The following is a 7,865-nucleotide window of genomic DNA, read 5'->3' as shown; positions in this document are numbered from 1 at the left end:
ATTTTTAATTCAAAATTATTGGGGTGACACCGATTAATAAAATCAAATAATTTTCAAGTGTACAGTTTAACAGTATGTTGTATATATATTGCATTGTGTGCTCATCACCCAGTTAGATTTAACTTTTAATGACTTAATGCCTCATTTTTTTTTTTTAAATTTTAGTATTTAAACTAGAATAGGTCCAAGTCATTGACCAATCAATCATTATAGTTGCTAGAACTAAATGCAGCCTATTGTCGTGAGGGAGGAAATCTGAAAAATTAAACTATTTCCTAAAATAAAATCATAGGTGAAAAATTTAAGGGTGTAACCATCAAACTAACATATTAGATTATATCAATTTAAAGAAATTTTGCATGTTTATTGACCTTAAAGATAGTCAAAGAGAAGAAACATTAATCTGGCGTCAGTTCGATTTTTCTTGCCTTGAATTCTTAGTTGAGGAAAGCCAGAAGGAGAAAGTGATGATTACTTAAGAGTATTAATGGACAGCATTCATTCCTCTTGCTTGTACCATCTTCTATGCCGACCCCACCCCCAGAAAACTATTAATTCATGGCTAGTTACACTTTGAATGTATACTCCTATTTCATCAGAGGTTCATTACGTTGAACTATACGAGTATCTGCAAAAATTAGAAATAAATTGAGTGTAATCAGTATCATTTAAAATAAATCCCATCCTTTGAAAAAGAAACTACAATTGCAAGATTGCTTTTTGTTTCTGCTCTGTGTGACATAACAGATGATCAGTGACAAGAGATCATTTCCATTCTGGTCCTACAAAACGACATGTTATTCATTCCCACTTAGAATTGTTATGGGAACCAAACACTGGCTCACGTTAGCTTTACGATCTGGCCTGGAAAAAAAATCTTCCAACATTATTACAGTTGCACAGTCACAGTGATTACAGTGGTGTCATTAATTTCCCAGGGTCAATCCATTCATGATCAGTAGTTCTTGCTCGTCAATAGTTCTTGTTAGAAGAATATCACCTTGAGCCGAGCAAGGTTGAATGGATAGCGGGTATCAGGGTTTAAAAATTTGCAGATTGACGTTTTAAATATTATCATACATTGTTCCGATAGGGATTATTTTTGTAACTGTGTTGAAAATATCTAGGCATCATTCACTTATTTCTTTTCACAGAGAACTTTAATATATTTTTTATATCAGCATGTCTGTCTGATAGAAATTTCTGTGATAATGGAAATATTCTGTAGCTATGTGGTCTGACATGGTAGCCATCAAGCACTTGTAGTTACTGAGTACTTGAAATGTGGCCAGTGCAACTGAAGAACTGATTTTTAAATTTTATACAATTGCACTTAATTTAAACTTAAATAGCCACCCATGGCTAATGGCTATCACACTAGCCAGTACTGTTCAGGAGTAAACTACTAGCTATTTGCTACTGTAAATTCACCTGTATAAAATATTTTTTTCCCATATATATTATAAAACAAATCTTTTTCATCTTGATCTGGAGGACCTAGGCTCTTAGAGAAAGACTTCTCTCATTGCCTGTAGGACAGGTGAGAACTGTTCGCATGACCTATTTTCTGAGTTCTCTAGGAGCCTGTGCTTGCCTGGGAACTGGGTCAGCAGGTCTCAGCTGTCCACACTCTTGGCAGTAGCCCGGATTCTTCAGCTAAGTGATGCAGAACATATAGACCGATTGCCAACAGTAAACCCATGATCCATGTGTCTGATTCATAAGCCAACCTGCAGCCTCATTTCTGAATTTCCTCTCCACGGTCTTTCTTAACGACTATGTTTTCAACTAAAATTACTTGGACACTGGACTTCCCTCAGAGAGAGTCATTCTCTTCTTACAGGATGTTCAGAGGCAATAGACCGTAAACTGGTTAAATATTAAAAGAAGACTGTATCCATCTGTTAAGTGTTGGAGGAGATGGACCTTCTTAGAGGTATTCTGTTCAGAGATTTAATTATTGGCAATACTTAAAAGTGGACTTAAAAACAGCCCTTGAAAATCATGAAGTCAAAATTTCTTGCTTTAGAGATGACTCTCTTTCCCCACCAGTCATTCAAATGCTTGTCATGTTCAAGTACATAAAAAGAGTACCTCTTACTCTTCCTGTTATCTGAAATCTGAACAAATTAAATATGATACAGATCTTAAAAGAAGCCATCACTAAGTAAAGATTACATAGTATAAGTGCCACATTCCTGAAGGAAAAAGAGAATATATTTCAAACCCTCCGATATCTATTGGTTGACAGAATGCACGTGAAGCCTCAGATATGATTTCATTGGTAAACGAAGCTAGTTAGCATAATAGTATTTAAATCATGACCCCTGTAAGGAGTTCTCCTTTATTACCCTTGGTTGGGGTCACAGAGGTCACCTCAACTGAAGATCAGATCGACAGTTTTCCCAGTGTGACTCCCAGTGCTAGACAGCCCCCCGCGATCCTCAGAATGCTTTAGCCAAAGGCAAGGTGGACCTGTTGTTACACCCAAAGCTTCCCGAACTTATGGTTTTTCTAGTTCTTGAAATCCAAGAAAGTTATTGAGGCCCGTCCTAAAAAAAAATCTGAAAAAACCCCCAAACAAACAAAAAACCCAAACCCCAAAAGACTGAAATCTCAAAAAACCTTTTATCTACAGAAAACGATCCAGAGAAATATGCAATAATCCTAGAATATATATTTTATAATAGCAATGACTTTGGTAGTTCTGATAGCTTTGAATCCCTAGCATATAAAATAATTTTTTGTAATAATATTCAATGTCTGAGTGAAACTGTAGATGCTGTTCTATTTTGTTTTACAAAAATAGGGAAGAACAACACAGTTTTAATCAAACAAACAAAGCTCATCATCATCCAAAAGACCAATCATTTCTGTATATTTTTCTAAAGATACAGGGAGAGGTAATTCTCCTTTCTGCTTATTCACACCCAGGTCTCACTTCGAAGGCTTGATTGCAACCACAGTCTGCTATGGGCATGGTAATCAAACCTGGAGGCCAGAGACACCTCTCCAGAAAGCCACCTCATCTAACAGAACTGATAATCAAGAATGAGGGATGCTGGAAATGAGAGGTAGGAAAAGATAATGAATCGCTCATGGCTTTGGCATCTGCGGTAGCAAGAGCTCATTCCACTAATCCATGCCTTTGAACTTTTCCCTCAGAAACTGTAACCAGTCCTCACCTATAGTATCCTGGACAGGACGGAGTGAGTGCACAGGGATCTGAGGGTGCGACACACAGACAGTAGCCGACGCCGCCCGTGGTCCACCGAGACCCAGTCTGGCCCCTTTTACCATCTCGGCATGTGGCTCCTGCGGCTTTGGGTCACTTGTGTTTCTAAAGTCGTGAACTGTTATTCTCTGTGGGAAAATGCCCTTCGCTTCTCGGACAGCTTTACCTGCATGTGAAGAGAGCCACCGTTCCTGGAAGTTTCCCTTTCTCTAAGCTGTCCTGAGCCAGGAGTGACTGGGAGAGGAGGATGTAAGTCCTGCTTCCATGCCTCAAGTGGGGACAAGTTCAAGTACATTTTCTACTGCTCAGTCCCCTTGCAGGATCAGGGGAAACTCTTCCAGGATCAGGCTTCCTCCTCTTCCCTGTCCCACTCCTAAGACAGATTTCTATTACACATTAATGTGGAAATTTTGAGAGGAATATTTGAGACTGGACTTCCTGGCAAAAATATACGTTAGACATATCTCTTTGAGAGTTGTTGGCTTATTATGCTATAGAAAGCCATGCCATACAAAGAAAAGGTCTCGGGATATCAGAAGATCTCAGGTTTTCTTAATCTTCCACCAACGCCTTTACTAATTTAAGTAAATTTATCCTCATTTTCAACTTTTGTCTCAGGACAGACCTGGACTCGGGCTTTATGAAAGTTCTCAAATTAGTCCACCTCCTTTCTGGCTGTATTCTAATTCTGTATCCCATTTTACTTCATCAACCTATCCGACTTACCCTCTAAAGGTATATAGTTTGAGGGTATGGCTGATTTATCGGTCCCTTGTATAAGCAAACCAAGATGGATCTCTCAATAAATCAGAACATTAAACACCTGTTCAGAGATGCAAACGCTTGGCTCAGGTTCAGCTGAAAGAATTCTCAAAACATTTTACATTTGGGAAACACTTTCACCTTGACCTTGCTGGAAAATATGTTGAAATCTTAAATGCAAGTCTGGCAAGATGTGGTGAGATGATTTACAGAAGTAAAATCAAAGTATGTATCTGATTCAAAAGATCCATCTTTTTAAAATGCTATAATTCATACAATGCCTTGTACAGAGCACATCCTTTAAAAAATGTTGGTTTAATAAATTGTATTGACTATACAATGCATCTCTATTTATTACATTATAAACTAAGGTGCACAGACAAGAGAAGAGAAAGCTTTAGTAATATTTTATATACTATATAGCACCTTTACCTTCACATTATATGTGATATTTCTAGCCCAGCTGAACAATTTAGATGAACCTTTGTCAAATAAATGAAGTCTTGGAAATATAATAGGAAATGATGGAAACTAATTGAAACATCATTTTGTTAAGGCAGTGGTTTTTGAATTTTGTCATAAGTAGATTAGATTTTGTGAGCTGTTTCCTACAGAGCTCAAAATTTATGCTCAAAAAAGCATAAAGTGTTTCATTTAAAAGAAAATCCTAGATGTTGATTTGAACAGAAAGTACAAGGCTTTCTTTCCTTTTGACAGTTTGCTTTTGAAAGGGTTTTCTTCTGAAATATATAATACACTGTTGCTAGTTGAATGTAATGATCCATCATCCAAGAAGAAATAAAAGAAAGGCCAAATTTGGCTAATTTAGCATCTTGAGGAACTTATTTGTGAGTCATATGTATGTTAAAAACCAGCAATAAGCACTAATATCAAAAGCAGCTTTTCAAAAAAAAAAAAAAGGAAAAAAAAAAAAAGAAAAGTAAATGATGGATAAATGAATGCTGCCATGTTCACACTGAAGATATTTTGACAACCTCACATACATTGTTTTGTTTTAAACAATTATAGCTTCTTTTTAACTTTTAGGTGAACTTTAACATATCCAAGGCACATAAACCTTATTAGAATAAGAAAAAAAAAAAAGAGAATCGCAAATCTATATATCCTAAAGCAAACTAGAAATACAAAATAACAAAAAAATTAAAAGTTGGAATGACCAAAAAGCATAATTTCTAGCATAACTCAAAGTGTAATTTCAATTGAATACTATATGGTACAGAGATTCAGAGGTAAAGACTAAGGAGAACATTTTTAATGTTCATTAACAATTCAACATTTGTAATTTGCCTTGGCTTGGATATTTCATATTCACAAGAGCAAGATCATGCTTATAGAGTCCTGAATAGCAGAACTAATAATGTTTAGTGGTGTTAATAGTCACCAAAAAAGTCTCAAGGATCCTGATGTGTTCTAAATCTATCCCTATGCAAATGTGGTTCCATAGTGCAGTGGTTAGCACGTCTGCTTTACATGCAGAAGGTCCTGGGTTCGCACCCCAGTGGAGCCATGGTCCACGGTCTACAGCCATGACACCCTGAACAAGCCCGATCCCGTCTGATCTCTGCTGCTAAGCGGGGTCAGGTCTGGGTAGTACTTGGATGGGAGGCCACCTAGGAATGAATAGACTAAAGAGAATGTTTCCTATTATCAAAGTTCTTTGTCAAAGGCCTTTCAAAACATTTATTTACCTTTTTCCTTATAATCCACGTTTTTGAACTTCCATGCCTTCTACTTCTATCCTTTTGAACCTTTGAATATACTTTCTTCTTGATCGAGTCACATCCATTCTTCAAGTCCCTGTTTATAAACCATCTTCCCAGTACACCTTCTCTGATGCTGTCTTTTCTTTGCCAGATGGAAGCGATCATTCTCTAAACTCCCACAGCCTCCTATCTGTCCTTTTTTGGCTAATGCATAAGGGTTTCCTATGACCCTGTCCAGGTTCAGTGATTTTTCTAGGATGGCCCACAGGGCTAAGCTTATAGTCATCCTCAGGGCTATGATTTATGACCGTGAAAGGATACAAAGGAAAACCAGCGAGGAGAAAGGACACATGGGGTGAAAGTCCAGAGGAAACCAAGAGCAAACTTCCAAAGTTCCAAAAATCACTCCCAGTGGAGTGATACAGGATGCACTGAATTCATGTAGCAATTCATGAGCTGGACAACAACGTGAAGTACTGTCTACCAGGGCAACTCATTAGAGACTCAGTACCCCAAATTTTTGTGGGTGGCTAGTCACACAGGCATCCATGGCTTAGCATGTACAAAAATTCCAGACTCCCATAGGAAAGCAAATGTTTAGTATAAACCATATAGTTTGCACAGTTTAGGCAAAGTGAGCCATCCTTATCAGTTAGGGTGGAACTCCACTCCTGAAATCCAAGTTCCCAGATGCTGGCAAAGGACCAACCTGTCTACTGGCCTCTCTAAGGATAAGAGTCTCAGGCCCTCATGGTTATCTTTTCTGCACAGAGAATTATACATTTCACCTTTTACATTACATTATTATATCATATTAATTCATTATATTATATATTCTATGTTATATTTCAACCCCTTCATTGTAAACTCACTGAGAACCTGAATGGGATTTTTTCTCATTGTTCTATTTACAGCATAGAATAAGATTCCTGATGGAATACTACTACTGACCTAAGATAATTTATTGCTGTCTTATGCATGTATACACGCACATACATGCATACACACAGACATACACACACACATGCTTTAAGGAATCAGGATTATGCAGTACTGTTTTTCAATAAAATTATGTCAGATCACATCTTAGTGAATCCTAATATTTTACTTGATCCTGTCTGGTCTCTTATGTATTCTTATTCTGCTCAGAAAACAATGCATATATTGTGTCTAAAAATCATTCGCTTAAAGAAAAGGCTTACTGAGCACTTATTTGGTGCTGTTACTGAAATATAAATATTAAGAATAGCTAATTCTTACACAGGTGCCAGTGTTCAAAGCACACCTCTAAGAGGTAGATACTGTCGATTCTCCGTCTACAGATAAAGTTACTAATTCCTGAGCAGTTACTCTGAAACCCATGCTCTTAATTACTCTGTTATACTGATTATCACACCCTTTAAAAGCAGTTTTTTTTGACATAAAAATTATTTTGGCAAAATTAGAAAAAAAAATCCTTGTTCCATTTTAATGTTTTCTTCTCCACTGCTTTAAAAGTAAAGGACTACAATATTGCTAGATTTTGCCACTTCATATCCGGTAAATTATATGGTCTTAATGAAGAATTTATTACTCAGTAATTTATGAAAAAGTCGTAAGAACTCATCAATGTATTTAGCATTTGTTACTGCTGTTTGAACAGAAGTAAGAGGAAAGTTATATTGGTTTAAATAAAATAAACATGCGCAAGCGAAAATCTTCTTATTCCTATCAGTGGGAGATAGTTGATTTTCGCTATGGTACAATTAGAGTGACCATGTAAGAAGAGAGCTGTTCATTTCTATCTCAACAGAATGCATCCTCATCATTGTCACCACACGGTGACACAACTGGTATGAATCAGAGCCTGGAACATTTGATGCAAGGGAAGCTACGCTCCTGACCTTTTCACTTCTTACAGAATAAATTATAAAGGCTAAAAGGTTATGGACAAGCTGCGTTATGTCAAACTCGGCAGTTTAGAAGTACAGATATAATTTCGCTCCTGAACAGTGAGACAATATTTGGCGGGCCAGAAGAGTTGTCAGTCCTGTTTGTAAGTTTCTAAGTCAACATTAGCATTCAAGTTCAGAAAGACGAACTGTATCCTGCAGCTGCAGGCAAGGCTCTTCACGATGTGACTAAGATAACAGACATTTGAACGG

At 37.0% G+C, this 7,865-nt stretch overlaps 1 non-coding gene across 1 annotated transcript; it reads left to right on the top strand.

Annotated features, from left to right (window-relative positions):
- Positions 1-5,452: 5,452 nt before the first annotated feature.
- TRNAV-UAC lies at positions 5,453-5,525 on the top strand. The gene has a single exon. It is a non-coding gene; the product is annotated as a tRNA-Val (tRNA).
- The last annotated feature ends 2,340 nt before the right edge of the window (positions 5,526-7,865 follow it).

The sequence above is a fragment of the Rousettus aegyptiacus genome, unplaced genomic scaffold (assembly GCF_014176215.1).
Source record: "Rousettus aegyptiacus isolate mRouAeg1 unplaced genomic scaffold, mRouAeg1.p scaffold_m13_p_16, whole genome shotgun sequence".
In the NCBI taxonomy this organism is placed as follows: Eukaryota; Metazoa; Chordata; class Mammalia; order Chiroptera; family Pteropodidae; genus Rousettus; species Rousettus aegyptiacus.
This window is presented reverse-complemented; position numbering and strand designations above follow the sequence as displayed.